Here is a 21,273-nt window from a genome sequence, read left to right on the forward strand (position 1 = left end):
ATAATAATAATAATAATAATAATAATAATAATAATAATAATAGTTTAATACCAAAAGTTTTGTCGTGATTAAATATTAGCGTATCCTTCTTTGATGCAGGAGAAGATTTAATCCCTTGTGAGTGAATATACAAATTAGATTCAAGTTAAGGTGTGTAGATCCACTTCTCGTATGGCCTCAAGGTCAAAAATGAACGCTGAATATCAACAAAAATAAGTAATATCAAAACAAACTAGTTACCCTCTTACATACTACAAGATTTAATTATTATGCCTATATGCTGATGTTTAAATATATTTTAGACTTAGTAAGTTAACCCTAAAAAGCATTTTGATTCCAATTGGCATCATAGTGAAACGATAGCAATAACGATAATAATGATATTCTTAAAATGTGTACATTAGCGAATAGCGCACGCCGATGCCATGTGGCACCAATGGAGTTAAGCTCTCTACCACACAGTTTTCGTCTAGTGGCATAGGTCGGACAGAGAATGTCAGAGAGCGCCAAAAAGCATATAGAAAACACAAAACTTGCACATTTGTTGCTTGTAATTTTTTCCACAAAACATTTTTTGTTCTATTAAAGGGCACATTAAAAAATAACTGTTTCATAATCTTCCATACCACATGGTTTCTACTGACATCAACTCCAAAACTCTGTTTTCACTTATGTAATACACCCATTGACATCTATCCTGTAACTTGATACCCCAGAAGTAAAAACATAAAAAAAATCATATTGTTGGATATTATTTACATTTATCTACGTAATCCATAAACAAAGAAAGAAGAAAAATAATTTCAACACGGCCAAACTTAATTCGTGCAATAAATGGTTAATATAAAAGATTAGGAAGGAAATCTGGTGACAAAATATAATCAGATGTTTGAATAATAAGCAAACACATTTACCTTTACCACTAAGTAGAAACTAATACCTTCTATACTAGTGATCTTATCTGCCTCTAAATATACACATTGCACAGAACAATGAAATTATATTGCAAATATCATAAATAATTTTGATATGTACTTACCTACCCTTGCAAAGTTAGGCGAAACCTAAAAATAAAGTGAATAAAGTTATTATTATTTTATATAGAAAAATTTATGAATTTAACATTTTTCTACCATTTAATCTGTTTTTTCCAGAATTCAATGTGACGAATAAAATACTAATTACAGTCCTGGAACTATTTTCATATTTTTCATTTCATAAATTTTACTTACAAATAGTAAAGATACTGACAAATTTCAACATAATATTATTCACTGACATTGTAGTTTGTCAGTACACGAATGGCAATCATGGATCCGCGGTGGCTCAGTGATAGGGTGTTAATCTCTGTTGCATGGAGTCCTTGGTTCGATCCCACATGAACTTTGTGGTGGACAACTACCGTGTCCGTGGGTTTCCTCGGGGTTCTCCTGTTTGCTCCCACTTTCTTCATTCCACCATTTGCTTGATTTTTCATCATCATCGTCTTCTTTAGCCTAGCCCACATAACCATGGGACTTGAAAAAAACTAATACCACTCAGGGATTGAAATGTTTTAAATCTTAAAGATGGTAAAGTCAATTTTTGATTGGGAAGATAAATTAAGTGAAAGATATAAGAAAGCTGGATATAAGAAAGGATATAGGATCCTTTCTTATGTAAGAATATATGCTGGATATAAGAAAGAAAAATTTCCAGGATATTATAAAGATACCATCCCAACATTTACCTAATACCTAGGAAAACATTTGTCAGTTTAAAATCTATTCCAGATTTAAAACTAGTGACAAAATGATTTTTGAAGTATATACGAGGAGGTATCCAAATTTGAAGTATATACGAGGAGGTATCCAAAAATTTTAATTATCATAAAGAAGTGATATAGATATTTACATGAAACGTTTTGTGCATAATCAGTGTCATTTCTATACATACTTGAGCAAATATCAAAAGTATTTCTGAAGTATTTTTTCCACGGCCTGTAGAAGACATCAACCTGCATGATGAACAAAATTGCAAGCCGAAGTGTCATAAAGTTCCTCCATTTGAAGGGCAACAAGGAAGATCAAATCACAAATCAAGACGAAAATTTAAGCTGTCTATGGGAATGAAAGCTCATCTTATGACATGGTTGTGAGGTGGAAGCGGAACTTTCAAAGTGATCACATGTTCCTTACAGACGAGGCACGAGTGGGAGACCCTCATTCAAGGGTGATCTGATGCTGGGGAAACTGTGTGACTCTGTAGGGAGACTACGTGGAGAAAAAATAACATTGATCAATTACAGTGAGTATTGTATACTTTTTCTTTCATGCTGATAATTAAAACTTTTAAATACCCCCTCATACTTTGCTACGCCTCTTCAGTATAAAACTATTTCTTTAAAGATTTATCTGCCCTGTATGATCACGAAAAATTATGACAAAGATAAACTAAAGAAGGGAGAGAAGAAGCTGAAAAATAATGTGGGTACAGAAGAGATTTTTTTTCCAGTGGATAAAATAATAGTATACTTTCTAGTGAAGATTCGAGAAATGAATTGAGGGTGTGAGGAAGGAAAAAAGCGAAAGGGTAGTTTATTCTAACAATGAATAGCGAATCGATTATTTGGTCGATTAATTCGGGGAAACCGAGCACTCGATCAACGGGTAATTTATCCTTTACACATCTTGCTTCTCCCTGCGGTTACTCCGCGATTTGCTTTGCTTGGGAGACCATGGGTTTCAACCAAGCTACATACACACACACACACACACACACACACACACACATACTAACAGAAAGATACACCCTCTGAAACAACTCTACCGCTTGTGGTGTACTGGTCATCTTTCCAGGGATACAATGGCTAGGGTTAAGAGGAATGAACCTGCCCTGGTCACTAACTCTCTCTCGCTCTCTCTCTCACTCTCTCTACCTCTAACCCTTGCCTCGGTAGAACGTATACATACCAATGATTTTCACACACTTGCAAGCAACAAAACAAAAGTTTTCTACAGACCGACCCGCCGCCACATTCATACATATCGGCGGAGCGTTCAGCGGAACTTGGTACATAGTTTACCTCAGACACTGTTGCAAACTCAATACGTTGTTAAAATGCCGTCCACACTCACTTATATATTCAAAAATAAATAAAGTGAAATAAATATAGCCCGTTTGAACTGTTAAGCGTGGCAGAAGGACAGTAATTATACCTCTTTTATTATCCAGAAGTGAAACTTGAAATTTACTCACAAAAATATTCATATTGTAAAGAAGTTGGAAAATAAATTCTTAAAGTAAATAGACCAAAAATCTTGATGGTTGAGGAATTTTTATAGCACAGAAATATAAAATAGTACGTATTACTCACTAAACGAAGTTCTATATTAGATCGAGGTTCCTAGGAATACGTTTCTTGTGTGAACAATTTAAACCACGAGAGTTGACTAGTAAGCTTAGGGCTTAAAATTGGCCAAGAAGAAGATAGAAGAATAATGTATATGGTAAGAGAGGTGTGCTAATTGGCTTCAGTTAACATAGAATATCATGGTACCTTGTTCCATGACGTTAAGGCTGCAGATTCTTTAACCTATAAAATTAGTTAGTATCATTACAATAACAGAATTAATATATAACTGGTTTTAACAAGTTTAAAGTAAAATTCTGAAAATATGTTCCGCCATTACGCAACCAAAGTCAAGCAATAGTGAAGTAACTAAATTATCCACGACTGGCCAAAACAGCTTTCTCTTGGTACATATGTGATCAGTACATTGGTTCTAACTACTCTTATTCCCGGTCTTAACCACCACTCTTTCTGCTTCCTGAAAAATATTTTATTTTAAAATATCATATTATTATTATTATTATTATTATTATTATTATTATTATTATTATTATTATTATTATTATTATTATTATTATTAAGGCTTCTGGTCAAGTAGCTAAGAGATAGTGCAGGCTAATACCTAGGTAATGCGATTCTCATTGAGGTTACTTCCTGATAATGGATCGAATAATGATTCGGGTCCTTCTGTAAGCAGTAGATGTGTCTCTTGTAACGTCAGTAATAAAAACAGGGTAAACTTCAATCCAATCTTGTAGTTAGTCAATATTAAAAGTAATACAAATGTAAAAGGTGCTCTACTTCCGAACAGTCCGAGGTAGCTCAGCAATGTAGAGGTGAGACTGTATAGTTTCTTGATTTTAGTATGTACAAAAGGTATTGTATCGAGCACAATGAGCTGAGTGTTTTTACCACCAGGTCCCAGAGGCACTCCTTTAAAATAACCTGAGACACTTTAGGACAAGGATAGAGCTGAAAAAAGTAATCTCCTCTGGAAATCGAACTTGGGTCGTGCTGTAGACTACTTACCGACTACGCTAGCTAGACTTCACCTTCAATGTATAATGATAATAATACAGTAAACACTCATAGTAATCTTCAGTAGAACATGAGGTCATTAGCCGAAAGCTGTTCTATCTATCGTTTCAAAATTAATCTTTCGTGTCCAATCTTCATTGGAATTTTGTTCCTAAAACTTGATTTCGTTTCCAGAAACTTAGCACTTAGAACTGTATAACTTAGAATCGTCCCTAAAGTTATAATTTACAAAAGGACAATTACGGCAATCTTAATCATATATACATATATATTAAATGTCATTCAGCTGTCAAATGTTAACAGACAATCGCATTATACTAGAAACTAAATCCATTATAGAATCAAACACCCTTGTAAATCAAGAATAATTCAATTAGTCAATTAAAACGGCCAGTAGAAAATGAAATTAGTTTTTGATGAACGCGTCCTTTTTTAATGTGTTCGTTTATGTGAAAGCACTATGCAAAAATTTGAATAAAATCATTGGCATTTCTGTACCATGTGTAGAACTTTACTAAGAAAAAAAGTTCCGAGTTTGCAACTCTAGTGTGGTTTGTACCTCTTTCTGAGTTTCTGTGCGTTGGAACTCTTCCGGCGCTTCCCAAACAAACGACCCTCCCGTGCAATTCCCTTGAGAGCGATACGTAACTAGGCGGGAATCCGTGCCTCATTGATTCCCAGGTAATAGAGGAATAAAGCCTGGCTTCCGATTTACTCCCGCGGATTACGATGAGAAACTTCTCGTCCACTGTTCCTCTCTCTCTCTCTCTCTCTCTCTCTCTCTTCCCGCTCTCACTAAACGTACAACATATACAGAACTATTACATCTACAATTCATAATGGTTAACATAACTGACATCATGATTGACATAATAGCTTCATATAAAGGATTCTATGTACGTATTGGTTGCGACAAACAAAATTCATTCTCCTTCTGATAGATAGCTGATTCTAGTTATAAATTTAATCATACGATCCATCCAATAAAGTGATGATGTCCTCATACAAGTAGTTTCAAGCGTTTGTTTTACATTATCAGCACTAGTATCCAGTGTTGTTTATTAGAATGAAAAAAGGAAGGTTTCACAATATATATATGCACATAAAATTCTCAATAATCAGTAGATTGCTGATTTTTAATATTTCACATAAAAATAGCCCATGTATGACGCAGAGATATAACCGCATGGGGAATGAACTGCAAAGTATTTACTATGATGTAGGAGAGCGTTTGAAAGTACATTTCTTCTACAATTATCTTTATTATTATATTCAAAAGCTTTCAAAAGTAAAATTCATAATTAGTCATAATTTCAGGGCGAAAATTCCCTGGCCCATATCTCCGACCTTACTAAACATGACTTACCAGTATTTTAGTACTACTTTCACTCTTTGTATTGTGGCAGTTCCCTAGGGTAATCTTCTGAAATCATCACAGTTCATAATAATTTCTAAATTTCTTTAACAATTGATTCAAACTATGCAAACCATTCTCTGTTTACGGAAATAAAAGTGAAACGTAGACATCATACCAGAAGTCTTCTTGTATGTGAATATATTATACAATTCCTTTCAAGAGAGGACTAAAGTAAGCATGATATGCAAACACGGAAGTCAACTACCTACGGAAACGAAATAGCTTGAAAACCTACGAAAGGTGATAACGGTGAACTAACTACGAACAGAACACGTATGAGAAGTTGTTACAAGTGAACACATTACCTTATCAGTACTCTGTTAGAAGAAATTTCAATAGTTGAGTTCGTACACTATTGCATTAATAAAAAAAAATAATTGTTAATTGAGTCCAGTATGGCAGAGAAATCATGTATGCGCGTTCTAAAGGATCTAAGAATAATTATTTCTATATCCGAATTCCTATTGATATTTCAGTGATCTGTGTTACAAAGTTCACCTGAGCTGCGCTGACCCCCCCTCACAATTTAGTCACTTACTTGATTTCAATAAACATTTTATAATGTACTGATTTCAAACCTTGGCTACAGTCCAATTTTATCCAAAGTTTGTAGCTTTATTCAATCATGAAGTGAAAAATAGTTTTGTTATTATCCAAAGATTCTCATACTTCCGAAGAGTTCTTTTGAAATCAGAAACAATCACAACGAAGTAATGTTATGTTGTTATCCCTTACCTATATGCAACCCAAAACTTTTAATAGTTATGTTGGTTGCCTACAAACAAGACAAATATATTTCAAGCTAACAGTGACGAAACCGAGAGTAATGAAAGTCTACATTCAATAACTTGATTCTGCAACCAGTGATCTTAGGTTGCTAGTTTGGTTGCCTACCGACCAGTTGTAAGAATCATAGTCCCGATTTATAAGATTCCAATGCTCTTACTTAACACTTGAATCTGCAACTGTTAAACCGAATAGAAGGTTATTTTGTCTTTCAGGAAATTTGAAAAACAAACTCTCAACGACTTCACAGAGAAATGTGCTCCATACTCTATCCATACTATTGCACAATCTTTCAACAACCGAAAACTAAATGTCAATTGCCAGTAATATTTATTTGGGCACAGTTATAGATCAACGTGGAAACACCTGAAATATATTTGCAGCAATGAAGAACTAAGTGCAGAGCAGGTGAGGTCCGGAGGAGAAGGAGGTGAAGAAAGGAAATCAAGAAGAACGTAAAAAAGAGGAGGAGGAGCAATTAACCTTTTGTAGCGAAAGTAAAAATTTTAGCAAAATCTGTAGACATTTCCGGATTACATTTTCAACAGACCGGAAACTGTAGATATACTGGATTTTTTGAGCGTGTTGGTTTGGTTTGGCTTTGGGGAGGAAATTTTTTCATTAAAAAAAAAGACAGGGGAAGAACTTTTTGTGGAGTTGAAATTTCTCTTCTTTTTCTAGGTTTTCCCTCTCATCTCAAGAGGTGAATGGGTTAAAAAGGCAGGAAATGCCATTAACTGGCCGCTAATTTCTCCACTTTAATAATTTAATACATACTAAAGTGTTGAGCGAGGTCTCGTATTTGAGGACCCCTTTTTTCACCATAAAATATTCAACATTTGTATAAAGTTTTATTTCATAAACTTTGCAGTCTTTTTCTCTCATTTGTGTGTGGAAATGTGGCGTGACTTTACCGAGGGGGAAAACAGCGAGTTGAAGGTTGTCTTAAAAGAATAACATAATATCAGTTGGTTATCAAATTGAGAGTAAACCTAATAAAGAAACATAAAGTAATTTTAACTCTAATAATTTTGTGTTTTATCAATAATACTATTCGTTGTTTACTGAAGTTAAATGGAACAAAATAAAGTAGTTAAAAATCAAATCAGTAATTATTGTAAGTTTATTTTCAGTCTGTTTCTTATAAGTAAAGTAGACGGGAAAATACGAAATAAGTAGTTATGCTTGATTACACATCCCGAATCAAACTGAATATAACATGATTGCATCAGGACCACAAAGGTGAACCGAATGATTTGAATTCTTAAATACGGATCGTGCCTCTCCCAAACTTGTTTTTTGTCCTTTTACTTTTATTAAAATATTTACAATAAGAGTTACGAGAACTACAAATTTTATGCCCAACACATAATATTTCACACCGTAACAATGAGTTCAACAATTATTACATTAAAATATTTTCCGGTTTTCAACGTTACACATCATAAAATACTTTCCGTTGGTAGTAAGTACCAGGTTTTTAATATAAGCCATATAAATGTACATGAACGAGAATACGAACAAATTTGGCAACAATCTTAGGAAGGAAAACCAAGCATGCTATGTCCAACAAAAGACTTAGAACACATCGAGGAAGATGAGTGGATCTAGTTGGAAATCTCACAGTTTAATTTCGGTTGAAATACACATCTTATTGACAGGAAGGGGAGTTCCCGTACACCTTACAAATATTTCCCATCAATATATTTCCTCTATCTAGGTGCGAAGTATGGGTATTCAGCCAGTCTAACTATAATTACCAACTCATTATTACAATCTGCTCTACAACGTCTTACTTTCGTGCGATAAGGAATATTTTTTTCTTCATGACTAGTGCTGTTGAGTTGCTATTGACTAGTCCTATTAAGTGCAATTGAGTTACATGAAACATTTCTCAGATGAATCCCAATTATCAATCTACCAATAAGTTCACTCCCAATATAATTTCCATTTGTTGTCCGCTTTTATGAATAACGTGGAAATGAATTGGACATTCTATTACTGCTTCATTCATTTACTGGTCCTGCCTGAGAGGTTTGAGAGTAAATTATTATTCTAAAGCAGTGCTATTCAACAGGGGTACGCGTGCCTCTGGGGTACGGCAAAATGTTTCTCTCGGTACGTAATGCTCCTTTTGGGGGTATGCTGGAAATGTCAATTGAGAGTTCACTGCAAATGAAACTCGATAACTTCTTAATTTGAGACTTTCGTATTTATGCTCGAAAAGAGTACAATGAAAGTAGTGACAGTGATATTTCACAACTTCTTCCATTTCCATCAACATATTTTTGTGAACAGGGTTTCTCTGCATTAACATAAATAAAAACGAAGCACAGAAATTGCTTGAATCCAGCATCAGCTCTGATTCTTGCACTCTCGAAGATTCTACAAAGAATCGAGGAGATGGTGTCCAGGAAACAGGCTCAGTCATCTCACTAACAGATTAGTTCTAAAGTTTCTTTTAGTTTTTGAATTTTTAACATCGTCCTAGTATACGAATTATGAGGGAAGTTGAGGGGAAAATCCTTCTCAGTAGAACTGGATGCCTCTCATGTGTTTTGAAATTTCTCTTGTTAATTTTTTTGGATGTGCATTTTATTCCCCTGTAAACAGTCTTTTGATTGACACACTGATTGTCCTGTTGTTGGGTCTCTATTTCCCCCCTTTTTAATCAACAGAATATGTGTATTAAGTTTAATACGTTAATTTCGATTTAATTTCGTTTAAACAGCTTCAGGAATACACAATTAGATGGCGAACTGTGTCTAGGAAAACGCGAGAAAAAATATTGAATAACACTGTCCTAAAATTTTAAGAAAACAAGTTCTTATGGCATCAAAAAATACATCGTTTGTTGCCAATAATAACTAATAAATATGTTGTTTATTTATGTACAGCATATGTAAAAGATGTCCATCTTCTCTTGACGGTAACACACATAGTCCTAACAGTGACGTACATATTCCTAAATGACACAAAATCAACGAATATGCTCTTTAGATGAAAGGAGGCGGGTGAATTAATAAGCGAAAATAATCACGAAGCAATTGCTGGAGTTAGAATGCGAAAAGGAACTGCGCAGTTCCTAGAAAACTCATAGATACAATATTGTCCACCACAAACAAGGGTTGCTTAAGATCCAACCAGACATCTACGGTGAGCACTCTACAATTGATCCATTGAGTCCGCCACTTATAAATAAATAGAATTGAAGTTTACAGCTAGAGAATTCTACAATCAATGTCGCTAGATACTTTCTTCGGTAGTTACGCAGTGTTTCCCAACCTTTTTCTACTGACAACACACTTTAATGAATAGCCACGTCAGGACCAATTTAAGTTAGAATTTCATACACTGCTGCCGTTACAATCTGTCTCAAAATTAATTTTAAATTATTAGTAAAGGCTCGAGTATAGAAATAAAGAAAAATATAAGTCGATTCATGACCCTTCTGAATGGAAGCCTTTACTACCGTGTCAGTAATGCTATTCATGAGACAAAATATAAGATTTGCCTGTTTTGAAAAGGTGTTGTCAAAGTGCGTTTTCATTTTGAAACGTATATGTTTATATTGGATGAGTTCTGTCTTGTACTGAGTCACGAAAAATTCTGTCTTGTAAATATCTTTTGGTCAAGGTCAGGTGTGACGCAGAAGAAAATTAATCCCTCTGGAATCGAACTTGTGTCTTCTACAAAAGTAGAAAAACAAGCTCACTAACCTGCAATAGAGCTATTGGTGCAATTGTGCAAGTAACACTATTGCTGAGAACAATCATGCTCAATAAATAACAAAGTTGAAACTAACTTTATGCTCATTCCCAGCAAGTGATTCGCGGAACGAGAGAAAAGTTCGTTTACTTGAAAGACTTCCAAAATTTTATTCTTTGTCCCTTTATGGGTCGGTTATTCACTGGAGAGTCTGTAAAACGGGTTGTTTTCATTTACCGAATGGCTCCGTCCTGACTCATCAGAGTTCTTGTAACCAGTATAAAACAACTGCAGGAGAAACGAAAATGTATTAATTCTAAAGGTCAAAGCAAAGAACAGCGATTGACCTTGCATTTTTCCTACCAGGAGTTTCTTTTCCTAAAATATTTCCTCGTAGTCTAAGACTCACAACAATAAGATCCTAAGAGCAACGGAGAAAATGGATGTATGGTAATTGATACTTAGAGGAAATCACATCATTCATAGGCTCTCCATTCTAAGATACAATTTTTATTTTTTTCCGTTTGTTTTAGAAAGACACAAGCTGTAAAGATCAAAATAATATAGCTATTATAACACCTAAATGTATTATATATTTATTAGTGTATTACATACTTGTCGAAAGATTTTGTCATGAATGGCAATTTAACACACAAATTTGTCTTACTTGCATCCATCCTTAACACTATTGAGACCTATTTCTCATGGAATTCTACAAGAAAATAAATTAAATTTCCGTTTGGCTTCAAACATGGAATCATGTTTTAGTTATTGTAATATAATAATTATTTGGTAACTAAAGCTCATGAAAAGAAAGAAGCTTAAAGATTGATTAATTCATGAATAGTGATGGAAACAACTAGAACGGATTAGAAGCTTTGTTGTAAAATAAAGAATCATTTTCTATTGTTTATTTTCAATCTATGATATATCTGTTTTTTTTTTAAATAATGACACAATAATTCAATGCAAATGACATATGCGTTAATACAACTATATGATGCGGAGTTTCATGGCTATATATATATATATATATATATATATATATATATATATATATATATATATATATATATATATATATATATATATATATATATATATATACAGGGTGTTTGAAAACAACACCGAAGACGTTCGGGAGGCGATTCCTGACACTAAGTTAAGACGAAAAGTATAGACCAATCTGGGTGCACAAATGCTTCCTTTCGCAGTTATAGGCTGCTGAAAACATGAAAAAATGAAGTTTATTGGACCATAGTCCGAAACCTGGGAGTTACAGTAGTCGGGTCAAAACTTCATTTAGAAACTAATATGTGCGCTATCCAAAAACACGTTAGAATCCTACGGTACTCACGCAACAATTTTTATACAGGCAGTTTGACTACGAGCATATAACTTGAAGTACGCACCAACTACCTCTATAAAAATTGTTGCGGAAGTACCGCAGGATTCTGAAACATGGATATTTGGATAGGGTACATACTAGTTCCTAAATAAAGTCTTGACTCGACTCCGGTAGGTTTCATAGTATTGGAGCTATGGACCCTTAAAATTCATTTTTTCATGTTTTCGGCAGCCTATACCTCCGAAAGGAAGCATTTGTGCACACAGGTTTGTCTATACTTTTCTTCTTATTTTGGTGTCAGGAATCACCTCCCAAATGTTATCGGTATTGTTTAGAAACACCCTATATATATATATAGGGTGTTAATGAAATATACCGACAAACGTTAAGAGGTAATTCCTCACATCAAAATAAGAGAAAAAGTTCATATGGACATATGGCGAAAAGTGCATGGTTTGAGAGACTGCTGCTGGTGGTCCTTATCTGCGTAAAAGAAGTCACGCATACGCAATCCAAAAATGCATATTTCATTCATATATACAAACTGAAACTGCTCTAGCAGTGCGAAGAATGGACATTCTGTTAGTGTATTAGCTATATTAACAATGTATTTAGCTATAGATTAAACATAATTTTATATCTCGGGTTAACGAAATTACTTGGGAAAATGTCACAACAGTTCATAGACACGTTACTGTAACTGTACAGATGAAAAAAAAATAATGGGACATATTAAAGTTGTTATTTATTATGTTAATAATCAGAAACTACATAAGGAAATGTATTATTACTAACATAATAAATTTCAATTTTTAAAATTTTCACGCAGCTTCTATCGTTATAGTTACACCAACGTATCTGTCATTTACGTTCAACTATTGTGTCATTTTTTCCAAAGAACTTCATAAACCCGAGGTATATAATGAAAAATGTTTACGGGTCATGTCAAATCAAAAGTTTTAATCCATGTGATTGGCATATACTCCATTTCCCTTCAAACCACATTTTATTTTCTTTAGTTATATAAATTTTTATATACCTCTCAGATGTTGCTTAAGAGATTATCACAATATGTTGACATTCTTCAACAGTTTTCAGAGTGACATTGTGAGAATAATGCAAAATTTTAAATAAACGGAACAAATAACTGCCGCTATGTATCAAATCACAGGGATATTTGTTCTCCATAATTTATTTTCTCTCATATTTCTGAAATTGTAAAAAAAAATACTAAATTAAGACCCCTTTATGTTTTAGATCAATGATTTAAATTATACCTGTCGGTTTAGTTGATATTAAAACTTATTTTTAACACATTTCTATTCTCACTTCCTTTACACTATGCATGTACTAAAAATGTAGATAAAGAAAAAGGAGGTAGATTAAGAAAATAGGGAAAGAAACTTGTTCAAATATAATTATACTTTTCTTATTCCACTAAAGACACTTCAAAATTGCATTCTATCATAGGAAGTTCTAGGGTAACACGCAACAAAATCCCCTTCGTATCCTTTTCTAACATAATTGAGAAAGACTTTGTCGTCCATGAAATGGTTGGGAAGGAAATAAGGGCCTGCTAAATGTTCACACAAATTGCCAATTGAATCCAAATGACCAATGCATTTAACGTTGAAATCTTTATATTGTAATATTGTGGTGAACTTTGATGGAGCAGTGAAGCCGAAGGTAACGACTTGTAGAATGAGACGAATAGGGAAGTTGAAATGGGAAATTGAGATAATGAAATAGTAATTACAAGAAGCCAAATATGTAGTAACTTTTTAAATAGAAAAAATAAGAAAGGATGTGCATATGTTTGTATTTGTGTTTAATACTTAAGTGTGTAATAATCCAAGAATATTCAGATGAAGATATAAAATCCATTTACAAAAGCGAAAGCTTTGGTTATAGTAATACTCAGTGAAAATTAAATAATCCTTTATAAATCAAAATCATTCGAACCACAACTAAAGAAATAACATTACAGTTACTGGATTATAGAAATAGTAAACAACGAAAAATAAAAATGTTATTAAAGCACAGGTTACAAGTCTAACGTTTGTTCCAATCCAGGAGTATATAAAGCAAACTTTTATTACAAGGATAAGTCTCAAATCCTCCAATATTCTGATAAACAACGTATATGTATTTATTGCAGTACAATGAAAGCATTTTTAATTCACAGTATAAACTCTTACAGCCACCTTTCCCCTAGTTCCTCGATTTCAAGTCGATATTACGTCTTGTCCTTAGAGACATGAACGTCAGTCACTGTTAATTCCACCCTGTAAGTCGGGAAGCATTCTGATTTCAAGAAGTGCGCCAGTGACCGAAACAGGTAGTAATCCGAGGAGGCAAGGTCAGGATTATATGCTGGCTGTGACATCAGTTCGACGGAATCAAGTTCCTGCAATTTCTATTGCACTTTTCGAGCTGAATATTGCGTTATCCTGTTGCAGTATAATGCACTTTCGGTTCATCAATGCACGATACTTTTGCCGTGGTGCAACAGATATTCACTCCAATTATTCGAAATAAAGGTTGTCATATATGGTACGACTCTTAAGAATGAACTCGAAATGAATAATTCCCTTGTAGTTCCACCACACACAGAGTATAACTTTATGGTCAAAATGTCCCGGTTTGAAAACATATTCTAGAAGATTGCCCTTGTTCAACCACTATTTTTGCGCATTTGGATTTAGTGAAAACAGCTACATTTCATTGTGTAACAATCCATTTCAGGAAACACATATCACATGCATTGTACTGCAGTTGTTGGCCCACATTCACTCTTTTCTAGGCCTGAACTGGGGTCAACTTATGAGGCACAATGCACAGGTCATAATGGTTTTCTCGAATTCGTAAAGGTGTCGCACCACAGTGGAACATGGGGCCGCGGTGGCTCAGTGGTAGAGCGTTCACCTCTGGTGCTTGGGGTCCCGGGTTCGATCCCAGCCCACGCCAAGTGAACTTTGTGGTGGACAAACACCGTGTGAGTGGGTTTTCTCGGGGTTTTCTCGGGGTTCTCCCGTTTCCTCCCACTTTCTTCATTCTACCATTCCAATAAAAACTGACTAAAGATAATGTCTAAGTGGCAGCCTCAGTGTTCAATAGACCGCTTTCTGCACTACCGCTTGGACCAGTGAATTTCCTGCGTTTACTCTCATTATTGCTTCTTTCATCACTATACACTTCCAACCTTTCTCGTAGCTATACTATGGTTTAGGGTACTTGCCATTAGCGCAAGAGACAAAATTCAATTCCCAGATAGAGCTCATATGGTTTGGGTCCCACTATTAAGCTGTAGATCAGCGTCTCATGTAGCCTTGGTGCTGAAAAGGTCGTTAACTTCAAATTAATTATACACTTCCCTTTATCATTAATCTATAGTCTCTCTAAATAGTGCATTCCACAGTATTGATCTATAATCCCTACATCTTATGCAACCCACATATCTACAATGTAATGTTGGTTGTCTAATCATCAAGCAGTAGAATCGTAAATTATCACAAAAATTGAAATTGCTTGAATTATTATTATTATTAAAGCAAAAGCTCATGTTTATTTCAAAAGGACGATACATTAGACTTTATAGATAGTATTTTACTTCGGAAGGTATAGTTTTCGTTCACTTTTTAGAAAATACATGCATTCCGCGGTAGAAAATCAGATTCTTATCAGGCGATCCAGTGCTCTAGCCATTTTGTGATGTCTTCAAACGATCTAAAGTGTTGTTCAGAAAGAGAATGCTGTATCGATCTAAACAATTGGTAATCTGAAGGAGCAAAATCTGATGAATAAAGTGCTTCCAAGTATTCCTTCACTAGCTTTACGATATGTGGTCTGGCATTGTCATGGAGAACAATAATTTCGTCATGTCTTTTCGCACATTGTGGGCATTTTCCTTGAGTTCTCGCTTCAAATTGAGCAATTGTGTTCAACGGATTCGGCATTAACTGTTTGACCGGTTGCATTACCCCATAATAGACTACAAGAACTTGATCTCACCAAATGCAGGGCATGACCTTCTTTACATGGACATTAGTTGTGGAGTGATGTTGATGGTTCACCTGGTCAATCCAAGATTTCTGGCACTTAGGGTTGTTGTAATGAATTTACTTTTTATGGCGAGTCACAGTTCAATGACAAAAACTTCCGTTTCTGTCTTTAAAGCAGCAAATCAAAAATGGATAATTTTACAAGTCTTTTACTGTCAATTCATGAGGTACGCCGTTTCCTAATTACTGGATCATTCACATTGTTTTTAAATGTTTGCTAAGAGTTGACGCATTAACGTTTAGTGTTTCAGACAACTCTTTAATTCTCCGAGATGAATCTTCTTTGAGTGATGCTACTAGTTCTCCATTTTCAAACTTTTTGGCTGATCAGAACACTCTTTGTCATTCACGTCAAAATCGTTGTATTTGTTGTCTAGATCAGTGGTTCTCAAAGTGGACCTTAGCATTGACAAGGGGTGTTCTCGTTTCCAAAGATGGCGCTGGAACAACAATTAGAGATTGAGGAGCAATAGACTGTTTAGGAGCAGTATTTCTTTCAGAAACAATGTTCCGGGGAGCGCACTTAGTATTCCGAAGAGGCACTGCTGATACTATTCTATTTATTATTACATTATAGACGTATTATTTTGGTCTTCTCTGGGAGGAAGGCACTCTCAGAACTCCGGAAGCAGTGGATCAACAAAAACATGTATGGAATAAACACTGTTTAGAAAACGTTTAAGAGTTCATGACTTATTAGCCATTTTTCTTATTATTGGACGAAAGCCATAATGAATTTTAGAAATTATAAAAGATTTAGACTTTATTACAAATAAAAATGTAGATTCTTCAAGGTTGATTTTAAGAATTAGAGTCTTTTTCTAGCTATTAGATTGCTTCCTCCAATTCTTACGTTCAACCTTATGCATGGGTTGATTCCGTTACGAGGAGAGGCACTCAAGAAAACCGCATTCTCACAAAGAGTATGCTAGGCTTCAAATGGTTGAGAACCACTGGTCTAAACCATTCTCTGCAAGTTGTTTCAGATAGAGCATGTTCTCCAAACGACTCCAGTAAAGAACGTTAGCTTTTAGCATCAGATTTCTTGAGATGAAAGCACACCCGCAAATACTTTTCTTGTACAAAATCCAATATTTAAAAGACAATAAATAGTTACGTTATTTACATGAAGCTCGGTACTAACCTCCATTGTAGATACATATGAACTCAAACAAACTGATTTGTAGCTTTCAAGTGAGAGATTTGAATTTAGTTTCAAATAGGATTTCATAGTTTCGGAACTCAAGTTGGTCTACATCTTCTGTAACAAAATTGGAGTTGAAATATCAAATGGGCCTATAAAGCTTGCGCTTTCTTATTCTTATGTTTATTTAGCTTTTGAAATACTAATATCTTCCTAGCTGATCTTGAAGTAAGTCCAAATTCTCAAATAATAATTCGTAGAACTAAACTTCAATAAATAATTTAATTTTTAATATCAGGTATGCTTATAGCCTGGAGTTCTCTCTACTGCTTTTGTGAAGAGAAAAACATGTTAAAATCCATAATATACAAATAAAACTATAAATAATTTAATATTTCCGAAAGAACAAAAACAACTGATTCAAAGGTAGTATTTTATTGCGATTATCACTTGAAGCTAAAATCTATAGGTTTAGATAATTGCATTTGGCAACAAATGTCATCAACTTTATTTTTTTCTGCTAGTATATTTATTTAAAAAAGTATAAAATCAAGTCAGTAAGTAGTCGTCTAACAAATATGTATTTATCGGAAATAAAATGATTTACGAAAGAGAAGCATTGAGATAATTTGTAGTGGCTAACATTTCAACAAATTCTCTTCAATATATGTTGAAAAACATATTATCATATATTGAATCGAAACCTAATCCAACCATTCAATAACAGTATATTTACATTCACACTAAAATCACATACACAGTAGATTAATTACGACCAAGAAATCATTTTTTACCCTAATTTCTTAAATAAATATTCCTATGTAAATACAATAGCATAGACCACTTGAACTAAAGATCAGTATATCGTTGCTCATCAAAAACCGAAGTTAGCAATTTTCTAACGTAATAAATAGTATTCGGTTACCTTCCTATTGATAGGAACTACCGAATAAGAATGAAATTTCAAAAGAATTTTGTAAGAAATTACGGTCCCGTCCTAATTTACTATTCTTTCAGATAATCCATAATACAAAAATAAATTTCAAACCAGAGCGACCATTAAGGGAGGCAAGGGGGCGCTTGCCCTCTCTAGAAGAAATTGTACTTCGGAAGATCGAAAACGCAATTAAATTTTTAGAATAGTTATCGCAAAATTTGAAACTATATTTGAAATATCGCTTATAATTGCCCGCCTCTGAAAACCACAACATGGGCGACCTTGATTTCAAACGTAACGATAATCAACATTTAAACACAGATGCTATGTTTCTATAAAATCTATAATAAAGTAATTTTGAATTTCAAATATCATATTGTTTTGTATACACATTTTAAGCTAAGTCATGAAACCTAAAACTTGAATTTGATTTATTTTTTGAACATGTTGGACCTCGCATATTTAAAATATTACACCTCGGATAGACATTTCAGCTGTGGCTATAAAAATGGAAGGCTACAAAACACTTTAGCTGCTCATCTAAAAAAAAAACAAAATAGCAAAACTGTCATGAAATCTATCAGCAAACTCCAAGAGATATGTACCAAATTAACATTTTGCTCCAAAATGTAATAACTATCAAGTACATCTAAGAACTTGAAAACCATCTGCACACTCTACAAACTGGGAGGGGGCGCGGTGGCTCAGTGGTAGAGCGTTCACCTCCGGTGCTTGGGGTCCCTGGTTCGATCCCAGCTCGCGCCGTGTGGACTTCGTGGTGGACAAACACCCTGCTCGTGGGTTTTCTCGGGGTTCTCCCGTTTCCTCCCACTATCTCCATTCCACCATTTCACTCATTTCTCATTATCATTGTCTCCTTTAGCCTAACCGGCATAACCGTGGGACGTTAAACTTAAAGATTTCATTTCTACAAACTGGGTCCATTAGTTTAAAAGATGTTTTATCCTTGTTTCCTAACACGAAGCTGCAGTCACTATGTTTAGATCTTAGTATCAAAGAAATCAACTATTATTTGGTAAGCAATTACCTTGTACAAACAATCTATGATTTTTTACTTTGATTTTTATATAGCAAGTTGATAGACGAGTGGCTATTTTATTTTTTTTAAAAAAAAGACGATGCTATTTCTTCTACTTACAAGATCTTACGTACTTATATAATTCACATCACTAAAAGGAATTCTTCATCTTACACTAAAATTATCTCCTCTCCCTCTCCCCAAAGGGAATTACATGTATGTAAAAATGAAACGCCTAGTTAAACATATGGGATTAAAGAAAGAAATATAATTCTGCATTCCCTTCACTTTTTATAAAATTAATTTAGTCATTGTAAATGAAAATGATTAAATTGCAGGAAAATACTTATTAAAAACCACGGGAAATTAAACATTTTATAGAAGATTAGTAAATTAACCTGATTAGATATATTAGTAAAAGTTATTTAAATGAATTATATTTCTTCTCCTTTCCTGCTAAATGAGTATGTGGTGTTATCGTGACGCAATCGCAAACAGAAAACATTATTATTTAGACTAACACACAACTATATACAGACTGTCTCAAAAGTCCCCTGACCTAGGGTAACTCTGTTATTACCAGAGTTACAACAAAATGTAAAAAGGAAAACCGTCCCAAAAATATGATGTTTTCAATCTAAAGCGATTTTTTTTCAATCGGACGAGCCGTTTGGGCTGTATATTCATTATGCGCTCAATGTAAAATGAAAATGCAACGTCGCCATTTACATGGACCCACAACATAAGTGAATGAATTTACTGTCTTTTACTCTAACGTGTCGATGACCAGCCTCCATTTCATTTCATTGCTGGTCGATGACCAGCAACAGTAACTTCATTTACTTAGGTTGTGAGTCCAGGTAAATGGTAACGTTGTATTTTCATTTAACATTGGGCTCATAAAGAGTTTACAACCAAACAGCTCGTCCGATAGAAACATTTCATTCGCTTTAGATTGAAAACATCATATTTGAAGACGGTTTTCCCCTTTACATTTTGTTGTAACTCTGATAATAACAGAGTTACACTATGTTAGGGGAGTTTTGAGACACCCTGTATAAAAATGTTAATAGGAAAACTAAATGTGAGGATAATAAAAACCTGCCTTATATAGTGCAAAGAATTTCGTTTCGAATTTTATAAAGAGGAACTGTTACGTGGTGTTAATTCAGATTTTCAGTAAAATCCACGGGACATTCTGATTTTCTGTATAATAGTGTATGTTTAGAAATAAAGAAAATATATGTTGTAATTATTTGAACATTAAGTTATCAAACTTTCGTGCAGTTATTTTACTCTCGGAGCAGAAATACGAACACCAAGTGAAAGCGACTAAACATGCCTAGAGTGTGACAAAACATGGTTGTGAAGGAGGATGGAAAAATTACCTTAATTGAATATAAACCCAAAGGAAAAATATTAGGAATAGTAGAGAAAATCACAATGTTGAAGATAAGTAAAAAAAAAATAAGTAATATTGGATAGTTTGAAAATAGTTTTTGTATAGTCTGAGAGGCATGATAGAAAGCATGGTGGAACGTAAAATATTTCAATTGTTAAATATATATCTAAATAGAAACTTAACCTGAGGTCCATATGGGATAGAAGCTTCTCAATTAGTATCACGAGATCTGCTACTAACGGCAAGACACTTATGATTATAACAACTAACATGATTTTCGGAACTATGGTTCCAAACTATATCTTTTGAACCAAACCGTAACAATTAATCACTAATAAACCAATCAACTAGAATCAATCCAATATATGAAAGCTCAATTTAACATGTACTTGAAAGTAGTTAAGGTATGATTCAAATTCATAAATTGTACAGTGAGCGACAAAAGTTATTTCCGCTTGGTAAACTTTATTTTGGGAATAACTGTGGTGTAGCTGGAACGTACGACGGTGATATGGCAGGAATGTACAGAAACTTACTTTCTTTTTAATTTACTGAAAACTGTACTCAAATTGTCCTTCCATTCTGAAGTGATTTACGAAACAAATTTCATCAAACAAGAAAAAAATTTGTCACTGACTGTTCCTGACTTGAAATATCTCTTTTACGGTTCTTCTTCAATTCTTCATTTGTTTTAAGTTACGCATAGGTAAGAGACATTTTCTTAATATATAATTTCAAACAAATGAAATTTGAGAAGTCATTTTCTGTTTTTAAAAGAGGATCACTAAAACAATATAAATGGAGACTATTTAAAATGAAATTAACCTTCCTAATATGATAATGTATACATTTTTTAAATCTCCTTTTCTACACAAATGTCAGTTTTAAAGTCATTATATTTTCATTATGATAATTTTGCTCCCTTTTGTATTATTTTATTAGCGAGGGAAGACTTAGTTTTCTTTTTAAAAAAATACATGTAAAAATGTTCCTTTTCATTTAATATTTTATTTTGTTTATAGAAGTCATTAGTGAAGTTTTATTGCTTATTTTGCATTTCCC

The 21,273-nt window shown here is 33.8% G+C and overlaps 1 protein-coding gene across 6 annotated transcripts in view; it reads right to left on the bottom strand.

Annotated features, from left to right (window-relative positions):
* LOC145680637 (LIM domain only protein 3-like) overlaps positions 1-21,273 on the bottom strand; it is a 435,720-nt gene that overhangs the window by 284,682 nt on the left and 129,765 nt on the right. For 4 of the 6 annotated variants that reach the window (XM_081751334.1, XM_081751333.1, XM_081751330.1 and 1 more), the window contains exon 2: positions 1,040-1,064. The exons of 1 other annotated variant lie outside the window; for it this stretch is intronic. The gene's annotated coding sequence lies outside the window, so the exon portion shown is untranslated. The remainder of the gene's footprint in view (positions 1-1,039; positions 1,065-21,273) is intronic. One more of the 6 variants, XM_081751331.1, reaches the window with a different exon arrangement.

Source organism: Thermobia domestica, chromosome 3 (genome assembly GCF_964235325.1).
Source record: "Thermobia domestica chromosome 3, izTheDome1.hap1.1, whole genome shotgun sequence".
Classification (NCBI taxonomy): domain Eukaryota; kingdom Metazoa; phylum Arthropoda; class Insecta; order Zygentoma; family Lepismatidae; genus Thermobia; species Thermobia domestica.